The 12,808-nt window shown below is 41.7% G+C and overlaps 1 protein-coding gene across 2 annotated transcripts in view; it reads right to left on the minus strand.

Moving 5' to 3' along the window:
- Positions 1–12,320, minus strand: part of fcho1 (FCH and mu domain containing endocytic adaptor 1) — a 202,089-nt gene extending 189,769 nt beyond the window's left edge. Inside the window, exon 1 of one of the 2 annotated variants that reach the window (XM_034180163.1) lies at positions 12,210–12,320. The gene's annotated coding sequence lies outside the window, so the exon portion shown is untranslated. The remainder of the gene's footprint in view (positions 1–12,209) is intronic. The other variant, XM_034180161.1, reaches the window with a different exon arrangement.
- Between the last annotated feature and the right edge of the window lie 488 nt (positions 12,321–12,808).

Consider the following 12,808-nt stretch of genomic DNA (forward strand, 5'->3'; position numbering starts at 1 on the left):
ATGTAAGACTGCTTTTTTGCATTTACGCAATATCTCTAAAATTAGAAAGGTCTTGTCTCAGAGTCATGCTGAAAAACTAATTCATGCATTTATTTCCTCTAGGCTGGACTATTGTAATTCATTATTATCAGGTTGTCCTAAAAGTTCCCTGAAAAGCCTTCAGTTAATTCAAAATGCTGCAGCTAGAGTACTGACGGGGACTAGAAGGAGAGAGCATATCTCACCCATATTGGCCTCTCTTCATTGGCTTCCTGTTAATTCTAGAATAGAATTTAAAATTCTTCTTCTTACTTATAAGGTTTTGAATAATCAGGTCCCATCTTATCTTAGGGACCTCATAGTACCATATCACCCCAATAGAGCGCTTCGCTCTCAGACTGCAGGCTTGTAGTTCCTAGGGTTTGTAAGAGTAGAATGGGAGGCAGAGCCTTCAGCTTTCAGGCTCCTCTCCTGTGGAACCAGCTCCCAATTCTGATCAGGGAGACAGACACCCTCTCTACTTTTAAGATTAGGCTTAAAACTTTCCTTTTTGCTAAAGCTTATAGTTAGGGCTGGATCAGGTGACCCTGAACCATCCCTTAGTTATGCTGCTATAGACTTAGACTGCTGGGGGGTTCCCATGATGCACTGAGTGTTTCTTTCTCTTTTTGCTCTGTATGCACCACTCTGCATTTAATCATTAGTGATTGATCTCCGCTCCCCTCCACAGCATGTCTTTTTCCTGGTTCTCTCCCTCAGCCCCAACCAGTCCCAGCAGAAGACTGCCCCTCCCTGAGCCTGGTTCTGCTGGAGGTTTCTTACTGTTAAAAGGGAGTTTTTCCTTCCCACTGTCGCCAAGTGCTTGCTCACAGGGGGTCGTTTTGATCATTGGGGTTTTTACGTAATTATTGTATGGCCTTGCCTTACAATATAAAGCGCCTTGGGGCAACTGTTTGTTGTGATTTGGCGCTATATAAATAAAATTGATTGATTGATGTGTCAAAACTGAACTGACCGTGGAAATGTGCGGTGCGCCACTCCAAGTTCATGGCTGACATATGCACGTTTCTACAGCTATTGTTCTCTGGCTACACGTACAGGTGATGCTGGGAAACTGCTAATAATGTGAAAACAAGAAGTCATCAGAGTGATGTGCAAGCAGGGCCTGACGTTGGCTCTGCCAGCTATTTATACTGGATCCGGTGATCCGCCACCTCTCTTGACTAACAAAATATATATATATAAAAAAAAAAAAAATCACCGCGATTGCTCTCACTGCCTCCGATGCGCTTTCTGCGGGCTCGGTAAATGCAGCAGCGGGCCACCTCCTCCTGTTTGCTGTGCGGAATTGCGCCAAATCTGGCAACAGGTCCAGAGGCTACGCTCGCTGTTTTGATCCGGATGCTGACCGCAGCCGCAGAGCTCCGTGGCCACCAAGAGAGGACTTGGATTCTTTGCGGGTCCCGCATCCGTACCCCCGGAGGCAGTGAGTGAAGGGAGAGCCGCGTATTGTGTTCTGCGTGTGTCTGTTTATAATCTTCTCGCACAGAAGAAAAAAGAGAGTGTTTACACAAGAGAGAAAAGTGAGAAAATGTGATAATTTCATTTATCGCGGGTTATTTTTAGAACATAACTCCCGCGATAAACGAGGGACCACAGTACATCATTAAACAGGAATTTGTACTCTATCCGGATTTGGTGTGACTAGTGTTATTAGGCCTACAATACATGCCCAGTTTATTTTCGGTGTGGCGCACAGCGTTGTTCGCAAGCCCCCCCGCCCCTCTTTTTTTTTTCCTGCACCGGAGCCACCCATCCTCTGCGCTCCGGGACCTCCCACTTTACAAATTATGCACTGTGTGCAAGTGGTTAGCACACTTGGTTTCAGTACAAAAGGTTCCTAGTTCAAACCCCACCACTGCCATGTTTCTCCATGTAATGTGGAGTTGTGTCAGAAAGGGCATCTGATGTAAAACCTGTGCCAATTCAACATGCAGATCCACCTCAGATTTGCTGTGGCAACCCCGACTGCAAACAAGGGAGCAGATGAAGGTACTTACTTTTTATTTTTGCACATTTACCCTTATAACTCTAGTTGGCCTACACCATGGTAATTGAGTAACAGTAACGCAAATTCATCATGTTGACCCAACAAATTTACATTCAGGTCGACATTTACCTTTTCAAATCTAGTTGGCCTGCACCATGGTAATTAGGTAACAGTAACCCAAATTCATCAAGTTGACCCAATAAATTTATACTTAAGTCACTCAGAAAAATTGTTTCTGGCTAGGATAACGCATTTTACTTGGGTGGAAATACTTTACAATTTTTTTATGTTCATTGAGCAAGTTATTTTTTTGTAAATAGGGGCGTGGACAGGGAGGAGTTTGGTACATCTGCCTGTGTGCTCAATTCCACATTGATTGGGATGTACAAAAGGAACGTGCTTGGATCCATGCATACAGACACTTTGATACATCTGAAATTTTTTGTGTGTAGGACAGTTTTTGGGGTTTAGCGTACACCATGTTTCAGTAAACGGTCCAAGCAAGTCTTTGTACATGAGGCCCCTGGTCATCTACATCAGTTTGTAGAAAGGTGCGTAATCGGGGGTGGGTACATTGGTGTCAGTTATCACAGGTGTGACAGTGCACCATGATACAGATTGCGCAATACCATCAACAATGTGAGAAATCAGATTTTCCTCTATTAGAGTACAGAACCCTCACTAGGCAATAATAATTTTTTTTTTATTTCACGAACAAAATAACACCAAATTAAATTAATTCAGAAATCAATCATTTCAGTGCATCTGTGATCAGTACTGCACTGCTGACACTGCGATGATCAGAGCTGGAGACCATCTGTTTGACCATTAATGTACTTTTGGATTCGTCATGAATGTTTTACTGCGTTTTTGTTTTTGTTGCTGTTCAAATGGGCTCCACATGCAAGTCAACACACCTGTTAAACACATTTCTTATACATAGAAGTCATTTTTCAGATAAAGACATAACTTAATGGTCACGAAAACATGATTAAACTGTGATTATGCTGTATGAACCAGCAGACTTTTGTACTGCAGGCTCATTTTTGCCTAAACAATCATTAACTCAACACAACCACAGATTTACTAAATGTAAAACTGAAGAAAAAAAAAAATCTTTGATTCATTAAGTTTTTCCATCCAGACTAGTGTGCCTTGATAGAAAGAGTGGCGTCAACTCAGAACGTGGCGCTATTTTGGTTCCAACTGCACTGAACTACTGAATGAACCTTTAATGTTTTCAACATTTTTTTAAAACTGTTTAATCACATACAGCAACACATCCAGGTACAGGTGCTATCAAAATCAATATAAAAATAGTTAAGCTATCAAATTTACATAAATTTACAATTTATTATAATTTCTTTAATTAATTTAAAGCCTGATTTATGCAGCTACAGCTCTGTAACTCCGTGTCATACAATGGCGTGTGTGACAGTTTTAAAGTTCTCTGTCTCTGGACTATGCTTTGTTCTGGACTAATCTGACCCTCAACAAGCTTTTCTTTCTACAATCATCACCCCCAAACCAAAGGTAAGCTGTACATTTTCCTCTTTTACCGGCTGTAAAGTTGCAGACTTTTCCGATCCATTTGTAATCGCACTGTAAAAACTGTTATAATACGAATATATAATATATAATACGAATTATAATACATATTATATTATAATATAATATATTATTATAATACATATAATTCGTATGATGGCAGATGAAGGCTTGAAAGCAGAAATGTGTTAAATCAGTGTCTGATTTAACAGGTGCACGTCAGGCTTCAGGTCCCATTCTGAACATGGTTTGAAAAAAATAAACGGTCGGAGTTTTAATCAGGGAAATGATTCCGATCCCACTTTCCTGAAATTGGCGAGTGTCAGAGCACTGAACTTTAATTTGTACCTCTGTTACTTCACACATCCAGACTGCTCTGGGTTTTTAATGGAAATACATTGCGATTGGACAAGAGATTTATCCGATGTGAGCAAAATGTATGTAACGGATTAATTACAGTCAGGAGGCGCCGACCATCTATGGGGAATCCTGCATCGGGACCTGTGCCTCATTTAATGACCGGGTCAAAATTTCCTCTGAAAATATTTTTTCTGCCAAATGTATTGATCCATTATGAAAATGTAAAAGCAGCAACGTGTTTGCTGCTTTCACTGCACAGCCTGAAGCCTGCCACACACCTCAGGCTGCGGATCAGAGTCCGAGCATGGTGTGAAAAAAATAAACGGCTGGACAAATAATTATTTTGTAGCGGATTAATCATTTTCTGTCAAACGCTGGATGTTGAAAACATCTCCAATGGCTTCTGGAATCACAGAAGACGTTTCCTCTGGATGCTTTTTCCCCCCACTCTCTCCTGCTCTACGAGGAACATATTTTGGAACAGCATAAATCTAACTATTTTTAATGTTTTTATAGATTGGTAAAACAGTTGCATGTTCATTCCTAGCTGTAAAAGTATCTCTATTTAATATCTTGTTAATGGATCAGATGAGCTCTGTTGTGTGTGCCCACTAACACAATGACTCGTGCTCAAAATGAACATTTAGGCAGAACGCGAGCTCATAAAAGAGTGATTTTGCAGTGAATAACGCACAAACACAAAGTTAAAAGTTAGATCACAGTGTCAAAGTGGCTGTGTATTTAAAGCCATGAAAGAAATAACGCCAGTGAAGCCGCACAGAGCACAGATTTACTAGATAGGATCGAGCTGTACAAAAGGCCTGCCCCGAGTGGATTGTGGCCCCACCATCTTGAAAGGTTGAAGTGCTGCAGCGGTCTCTCGCTGTCAGTGGAAAACGCATGCTTTACGCTTGTAATCACTGTTGATTCTCTGGCCGACTTCTCCACAGTTATTTACATTTAAGATGTAAAGGTCAATTCAGATACGTAGATTCAATTTCTGAAGTCAGATTTATCATAACTGTTGATCGTTTCTCCCTATAAGGCTGCAAATGGAGTGTTAAGTGGAGATCCTGTCAATAGGAAACTCGTGTTCTCTCTCTCTCTCTCTCTCTCTCTCTCTCTGTGCGTGTGTGTGTGTGTGCTTTGACAGGGAAGGATTAGAATGAAATCATTCCATGCTGGACCGCAGCCCCCAGCTGACCGCGCCCAATGCCCACTGAGGAAGGGCAACCACGCGGAGCACGTGGGTGCCAGAACCCTTGCACACCGGGCAGCCGCGTTCGAGCACCTGACCACCAAGATCCCAGAACCGTCCGCTTTCGAGCACCTGACCGCCAATATCCCTGAACCGTCCGCGTTCGAGCACCTGATGGCTGAGATCGCCGAACCGTCCGGTAACGCCGCTCATGAGCTCCTCGTTGTTGCGGACAGCCAGCTGCACGTGACAGGGAATGATACGAGTCTTCCTACTGTCCCCAGCAGCAACGCCGGCCAGCTCAAGTATCTCAGCAGCCAGACACTCGAGCACAGATGCCAGGTAAACAGGGGCTCCAGCACTCACACGCCCCGCACAACCGCCCCCAGCAGACGGTGGACACGGCTGACTGGAAACTGCAATCCAGCACGGGAGGAGCGAGTTTTCGCCTTGGCCCTGGCTTTACTGCCTGTTTTGCCTCTTCTGCTCATGATTTTGTTCTAATCCTTCACTGTCAAAGCACAAAGAGAGAGAGAGAGGAAAAAAAAAAGAGTAACCAGCCAGAGAGTTGATAGATGACATGAGTTTTCTATTGACAGGAGCTCCAATTTACTCTCCATTTGCAGCCTTATAGGGAGAAACAATCAACAGTTATGATAAATCTGACTTCAAAATAGAATCTACAACCCCTGGCAATAATTACGGAATCACCGGCCTTGGAGTATGTTCATTCAGTTGTTTAATTTTGTAGAAAAAAAGCAGATCACAGACATGACACAAAACTAAAGTCATTTCAAATGGCCACTTTCTGGCTTTAAGAAACACTATAAGAAATCAGAAAAAATAATTGTGGCAGTCAGTAACGCTTACTTTTTTAGACCAAGCAGAGGGAAAAAAAATGGACTCACTCAATTCTGAGGAATAAATTATGGAATCACCCTGTAAATTTTCATCCCCAAAACTAACACCTGCATCAAATCAGATCTGCTCGTTAGTCTGCATCTAAAAAGGAGTGATCACACCTTGGAGAGCTGCTGCACCAACTGGACTGACATGAATCATGGCTCCAACACGAGAGATGTCAATTGAAACAAAGGAGAGGATTAGCAAACTCTTAAAAGAGGGTAAATCATCACGCAGTGTTGCAAAAGATGTTGGTTGTTCACAGTCAGCTGTGTCTAAATTCTGGACCAAATACAAACAACATGGGAAGGTTGTTAAAGGCAAACATACTGGTAGACCAAGGAAGACATCAAAGCGTCAAGACAGAAAACTTAAAGCAATATGTCTCAAAAATCGAAAATACACAACAAAACAAATGAGGAACGAATGGGAGGAAACTGGAGTCAACGTCTGTGACCGAACTGTAAGAAACCGCCTAAAGGAAATGGGATTTACATACAGAAAAGCTAAACGAAAGCCATCATTAACACCTAAAGAGAAAAAAACAAGGTTACAATGGGCTAAGGAAAAGCAATCGTGGACTGTGGATGGCTGGATGAAAGTCATATTCAGTGATGAATCTCGAATCTGCACTGGGCAAGGTGATGATGCTGGAACTTTTGTTTGGTGCCGTTCCAATGAGATTTATAAAGATGACTGCCTGAAGAGAACATGTAAATTTCCACAGTCATTGATGATATGGGGCTGCATGTCAGGTAAAGGCACTGGGGAGATGGCTATCATTACATCATCAATAAATGCACAAGTTTACGTTGATATTTTGGACACTTTTCTTAAGGATGTTTGGGGATGATGAAATCATTTTTCAAGATGATAATGCATCTTGCCATAGAGCAAAAACTGTGAAAACATTCCTTGCAAAAAGACACATAGGGTCAATGTCAGAGCCTGCAAATAGTCCGGATCTTAATCCAATTGAAAATCTTTGGTGGAAGTTGAAGAAAATGGTCCATGACAAGGCTCCAACCTTCAAAGCTGATCTGGCAACAGCAATCGGAGAAAGTTGGAGCCAGATTGATGAAGAGTACTGTTTGTCACTCATTAAGTCCATGCCACAGAGACTGCAAGCTGTTATAAAAGCCAGAGGTGGTGCAACAAAATACTAGTGATGTGTTGGAGCGTTCTTTTGTTTTTCATGATTCCATAATTTTTTCCTCAGAATTGAGTGATTCCATATTTTTTTCCCTCTGCTTGGTCTAAAAAAGTAACCCTTACTGACTGCCACAATTTTTTTTCCTGATTTCTTATAGTGTTTCTTAAAGCCAGAAAGTTGCCATTTGAAATTACTTTAGTTTTGTGTCATGTCTGTGATCTGCTTTTTTCTACAAAATTAAACAACTGAATGAACATCCTCTGAGGCCGGTGATTCCATAATTTTTGCCAGGGCTTGTACGTATCTGAATTGACCTAAGCACAAGTTTTCACGTCTTAAATGTAAATAACGCCGGAGAAGTCGACCAGAGAATCGACAGCGATTACAAACGCAAAAAATGCATTTTCCACTGCCAGCGAGAGACCACTGCAGCGCTTCAACCTTTCAAGATGGGCGACTCAGCGCTCCAGGTCACGTGACCATAATACCTGTCTATTATGGGATGTCTATGGTGCAGAGCTGTCCAGGAACACAGAACGAGAGTGCGCAAAAGAGAGATTTTACAGACATAACACAAAGTTAAAAATTGGATCATGGTGACTGCAAGCCGTGGAAGAAATAAAGGAATACTTTTTTTGGAAGCAATCCACAGTTGCAACAGCAGGTGTATATAATTAAAGCAGGCACTTCATTGTGGTGTCTTTTTGTTTTTTTGAAGTGATCCATAGTTGTGGCAGCGCGCACTCACTCAGTGCAGCGTCTTTTTTTTTTTTGGATTGCATTTAAAAAAGTGACAAACCCAATGCCTAAATGTGCACCAACGTCGTGTTATCAGGGTGCTACATGAATCATATGTGGCTTGTCATGGATCATATGCGGAGACACGAGTCACTCCAGGCTGGACGGGGCTCAAATGACAGGTCAGTCGTGGCTCACTAGAGGCTGATACCTGGCACATGCGAGGTACAGAGAGGCACACAGGTGAACTGCAGCCTGACGCACATGCTGTTGTTGCTAAATTTTGAAATTAATGCGACGCTCAGAGATGCATCTTTTGCAGCCCAAATAATCCCATAAGCCATCCAAAGTGCAATTTTTATTTTTTTTTTTTTTGCACTGCTTTTTCTTTTTAGAGCTGTTTTTTGAATTTCATTGAGCCCCTGAGGAACAATGACAAATAAAGAATTCTGATTCTGATGAGCCTTGTTAGCTGAATATTCTGCCTCTAAGAGCCCCTATTCTCCCACGATTGTTGAACAACTGGACTCGTACCAAAAGAAAACATGCTACATGGCTCATTATTCATCCTTCATTATTCAATGGGACCAGGGCTTAAGAAGACAGCTATGCTGCAGTGTAAAGATGCAGCTTATGATAATGCTACATGGAAGTTAAATGTCAAACTGAAAAACAAAAACAACTCTCGAGCACTCAAAGGGAAATTCCATTCTGGTCTAGGCTGCATCTCCTGAAATTAAAGCAAAATACTTTAGACTGTACTCAGATGACTGGCGGCCAAAAAGACAATGATGAATGTTACTATTTTCATATAATCTTTTACAGCATATCATTAAAAAAATACCATGAAATAGTTTTTAGTCTATATTACCCATCGTTACTTCATAGAAAGTTTCAAGTTCCACTTTTATTTCCCTTGATGGGTTATAGACTAGCTTTTGAAGGACTAATAATAAAAGTAGCTAGATGACTAGTCATCGATGAGATGACGACTTGACACTAAATTAGTAAGGTCAACTCTCAGCAGTGAGACTTCAAATGGACTTTTGATGATTACAGAGTCCCAATTCAGTGGCTTCATACTTCTAAGGTTGGGTGCTATGAAGATCAAGCCTTCTGACTCAACCATGAACCAACCATTTTGAAATGAGATGGTCTAGCCTACAGAGCATTTGCTAGTGTGTCATTAGCTTTTCCTGCTCCTACCACTTGACCTGACAACTGCACATGACAAGCTAACATAGTGGGCGTAACCTGGAATTTAGTAATTATTTTTCAGTACTTATACTTGTAAAAATTACTTATTTACAGTTGTGGAGCCCAACATTGTCCTTTTGTTTTGTTTTTAAATTTACCTGCTATTTTGTCTTAAACAAAATTTTCACTGTGGATGGCTTATGGGATTATTTGGGCTGCAAAAGATGCATCCTATGTTCTGGGAGAAGCTACTACACTCTCATCAGTTGCATTTCAAGGAGCCCTCAAATGGGACAGCCTTATTGCACAACTTATGATTTAGCAGGCTAACAAATAAGGATGCAGCCCATGTACTGGGGCATAGCCTACATCAGAATTCTGCTACTGGGCAAGACTTCCAGAAGCATTAGTATTTTTCACATTTCCAAACTTTTTAATAAGTTTCTTTCAGAAAAATTTAATCGTAACCCTTACCCTAAACCTAACCTTAAACCTTGTAGACATTACCACATCTCCTAAAGGACAAAACTTAGCATTTATAATGCTTCAGTGGTGTCAGTACTCCTCTAAGGACTTGAGACCTGGCCGCTAAACAACACCATGCAGCCAGGATTGAGGCTTTGACCACAGAGCCCTGAGGAGGATTGTAGGCATCCACTGGTTCCACTGCATAATCAATAATAAGCTCATAGCATGGACCCAATAGCAACCCGCAGGCCACCTTCTACCAATTCAAAAGGCCTGAATGGTACGGCCACATCCATCCATGCTGAGGCGTTGATGCCCAAATGGCCAAGAGAAGCTCCCTGCACCTGCTGACTGGATTTGGTAGCTGAGACATCTGTTTCAAAGCCTTATTCCAAAACCGGAAGTATGCAATGCCCTTCCAGAAATGGCAGTCATGTTGTAAAATGCAAAATAAAAATTAATAAATAAAAAATGGATAGAAAAAAAAAAATCATCTTATCCTAGTTCACATACTGCACAGCACGCCAATTATGACCAGTGTTGAGGCTTTTCCTTTAAACAGAACCTGCTAACCACTGACTTTTTTGTTTGTTTTGCATCCAAACACATAAAAGCATCAAACTGAGTCAAGATATCCGAGTTCCATACTCTAGTATCAGTCCTTATCAGGGTGAATGTGGCACCAAGTTTGGTCTCATGCTGTCATATCTTCCCCAGTATACGAGGTCTCTTAGATAATAAACCGACCCTTTTATTTTTTTTTTAACTATATGGATTTGAATGACATGCGATTACACCAATCATGTTTGAACCCTCGTGCGCATGCGTGAGTTTTTTCACGCGTGTCGGTGACGTCATTTCCCTGTGGGCAGGCCTTGAGTGAGATGTGGTCCCGCCCTCTCGGCTGAATTCCTTTGTTTCACACGCTGCTCAAGACGGCGCGCGTTGCTTTATCAAAATTTTTTCTGGACCTGTGAGGAATATCCGAGTGGACACTATTCGAGAAATTAAAATGGTTTTCTGTGAAAAGTTTAACGGCTGATGAGAGATTATGGGGTGTTTCTGTCGGTGTAAGGACTTCCCACGGAGCGGGACGTCCTGCAGCGCTTCCAGGCGCTGTCGTCGGCCTGTTTCGAGCTTAAAACATCCTAATTTAAGGCTCAATTCACCCAGGACATCATGAGAGAACAGAGAAGATTCAGAAGAGGCTGGCATGAGGAATTTATGCGGACATTCCACTGTTTAAGGACATTTTTTTAATGAAAGACGTGCGCGCAAATTCGCCAAGTCGTTTCCGTGACGACTCGGCAAATCTGTGTGCGCCGCGACAGGAAAAACACCTCCGTGTTGAAAACCATTTGTAGAATTCAGGCGGCTTTTAATGGCTTTCAACAAGTGAGTAACTGAGAAATTGTTTAACAGCTTGGGCATGTTCCAACTTGCCCGTTAAGATTTCCAACGGAGGTGTTTTTCCTGTCGCGACCCCCCGCGGTCGGGTCCAGCCCGACATGCGACTCTGCCCGCACGTTCTTTCATTACAAAATGACCGTTAACAATGGAATGTCCGAATAAACTCCTCATGCCGACTTCTTCTGAAAGTTCTCTGTTCTCTGACGACTTACTGCGTCAACAGAGCCTGAAATGTGGAAGTTTTCAACTTGAAACGGCGAGACGCTGCCGCCTCGAAGCGCAGATTGCCGTCAGGCGCCGTGGACCGTCCTTAAAGCGACACTACCAGACCAAAATCTCTCATCAGCCGTTAAAATTTTTACCGAAAACCAGCTGAATTTATTGAATGGTGTCCACTCAGTTGTGCCTTACAGTTTTGAAAAAATTTTTATCAAACAAAGCAACAGTCTCTGAGCCATTCCTAAACAATGAAAAAAATCGACAAGTGGGTGGACGACTCCTCACTCAAAGAGTGCCCACAGGCGAATGACGTAACCGACAGGCGTGAAAAAACTCTCATGCCCACGAGGGTTCAAGCATGTCTGATGTAATCACACGTGATTCAAATCCATATGGTTTTTGAAAAAATAATAAGGTCGGATACTTTTCTAATAGACCTCGTATATGTGGTAACGGATGGTTAGAACCAGACATGCTTCACATCAGCTCTGGGAGGTGTTGGTGCAGGTATAGTGGCTTCAACCTGCCTGCGGGAAAACTACACAACCTGTAAAATTTTATCATTTAAACTGAAAATATAACATGTTAAAAAGCACAACAGACAATATACATCATGTCAGCAAAAGATAAAACCAAACAAAGAAATTAATTAAAATCAGTTAGTGCACATTTCACTGGAAAGTAAACCAACATTAGTAGATACATTGGTCATTTTCTAACCCTATAAAAACGCCGGTATATGGATTTGCTACATACAAATTTAATTATTTAACTTGTAAGTTATTCCGCATCGTACAAGCTCATTTGTCTTTGTGTGGTATCTGTGAACATTATTTACTGTCAAACAAGCGTGTCCAGTCTCGCTGCTTCAACAATGTCACAGTCGTGCCTGTAAAAGTCCGCAGTCTACCACACTACAAACAGCTCGCTTCTGCTGAATAATAACCCTGAAAAACGAGATCAAAATACAGCTTATTTTTTGTTACCTGTACAGTCTTCCCCGGTGATGTTTACAGTGTATTTTCCATCGTTACAGCAGCCGCTGTACACAAACGCGGTTTAATCCTAGTAGTAGTAGAAATGCACCACCAGGCACTTCAGTGTGCACACAAACTCCCGCCCAGCTCTGCGCTGATTAGCTGCTTTGTTCGTCACTCAGATAGAAACGCTGAGTAGACATAGCAACCGCATAAAGGCGGGAGCAAGAGAGGATACTGGTAGTCCATTGGGTCTCTTTTTTTCAAACGTAAAACCCACAAAAGAAGAAGGGGGGGGGGGGATGCCGACGCAAACGTCTAAAAAATAAATAAAAACAAAATTTAATTATGAAAAAAAGAAATTTTATTGTTTGCAAAACTTTAAAGTTTTACAAAAAATGACTGAATCATCAGACACTGATAAGTTGAATACATTTAAATTTCGTACGGTAAAACGTGGTTTACAACCTTTTTACCTTGGAGCTCCCCATTTATATCAAAGAAAGACTGACGCGCACACACACACAGAGATCTTTCTAATTGCTCTGAATGCCCAGTAAGGGTGTCATTAAGACTTTATGTTACATGTGCACTTATAATTTTGACAA

The sequence above is a fragment of the Thalassophryne amazonica genome, chromosome 10 (genome assembly GCF_902500255.1).
Source record: "Thalassophryne amazonica chromosome 10, fThaAma1.1, whole genome shotgun sequence".
NCBI classification, from domain to species: domain Eukaryota; kingdom Metazoa; phylum Chordata; class Actinopteri; order Batrachoidiformes; family Batrachoididae; genus Thalassophryne; species Thalassophryne amazonica.